Consider the following 1,401-nt stretch of genomic DNA (forward strand, 5'->3'; position numbering starts at 1 on the left):
GAGGAGAACAACAACACACACACAAACACATTTTCTCTGACAAACTATAACTTTTAAAGGTTGAATTATGACTGTCCTGTCATAGTATTTGACTGATGATACCTGAGAGGGTTTTTGGACAAAAAACAGTTTTGATATGGTTTCATTAAAAGAGGTCAGTAAGATACTTCAAATAAGTAACAGAAACATAGTATACAAAAAGATGGGCATGACTGGATGAGAGACATCCTGGCAGTTTCAAGATCAGCATTTTCATGTTTTCAGAATAGGGTTAGCTGTAAACCAAGTATTTAATGTCAGAGTCATTCTAATATAAATACACTGTTTATGTAATACTCTGTTCTAGAAATTTATGAAAGTTTCTACAGCTTGAAAAAGCTGCTTTCCCCTCTGTTTCTTATGCCGTGATATCAGCCTTGTGGTAGAGAACTCCTTATTAATGAATTTTCAATATGTAATAAAACTGTTAATTTCCTAAAATTGCTCTGTAGTAGCAGCAGCATATAAAATTATTTTAATTTAAAAAATGGCCAAAACCCTAAACCTCTCTTTTAGGTACAACTGAAAGTATTTTTAAAAATACTTTCTGTCTATAGTTAAAATGCATACATGATTTATGTTAAATTTGTTTGTGTGCATGTGGACTTTCGAAGAAGGATGTGTTGTCTCTTACATTCAAGTTCAGCAGTTTGCATGAACTGTGAGCAATAGGTATTTTTCACTTGGAATAAATTTTACAACATGTATTTTACACTTGTTTGAATCTTATGGTGCTAGTAGTTATGGTTTAAGTTTTTACCATAATTCAGGTTTTGAAATCTAGCGATTTGAAAGCAAATGTGTTGATACATCTAACAATCTCTTATAAAACTGAGTAATGGTATGCCATTTTACTGTAGCTTAAATAATTTTATAAACTAATCAAGGCAGGGACTGTGGATTCTGTGTCCTTGGAGCACTGTGAGTACATTGTCAGTGTGTAAATAAAACCAAATTCATGTTTACTTGATTGTTATATTAAAGCTTGTTATACAAGTAACTTTTGGGGAGGGAGGGCTGGCATTCATGGAAATAGACCGGATACTAAATCAACGTGGTGTCATACTATATGGGAGGGTATTATGAAATGTGTTTATTATTTAAAACAAAAAAACCCCTCCCAAGACTTTTGATACAGTGAATTGGAGCAAGCCACTGTATCCTGAAGACCTCCTCAGATGGCTATATAGCTCCTTTATTGTGAGTCTTAACAAAAGCCAAGTCCTGTAGTTAACATTAACACACAGCTGCACAGAAGTAAGACTTTTCAAATGGCTGTAGAAGTCTGATGGGTATAGAATTCTTTCTTTATCCAGTTAAGGAGAAAATCTAGAAAGCTGTATCACAAATAGATTATTTCAT

This window comes from Emys orbicularis, chromosome 1 (genome assembly GCF_028017835.1).
Source record: "Emys orbicularis isolate rEmyOrb1 chromosome 1, rEmyOrb1.hap1, whole genome shotgun sequence".
Classification (NCBI taxonomy): domain Eukaryota; kingdom Metazoa; phylum Chordata; order Testudines; family Emydidae; genus Emys; species Emys orbicularis.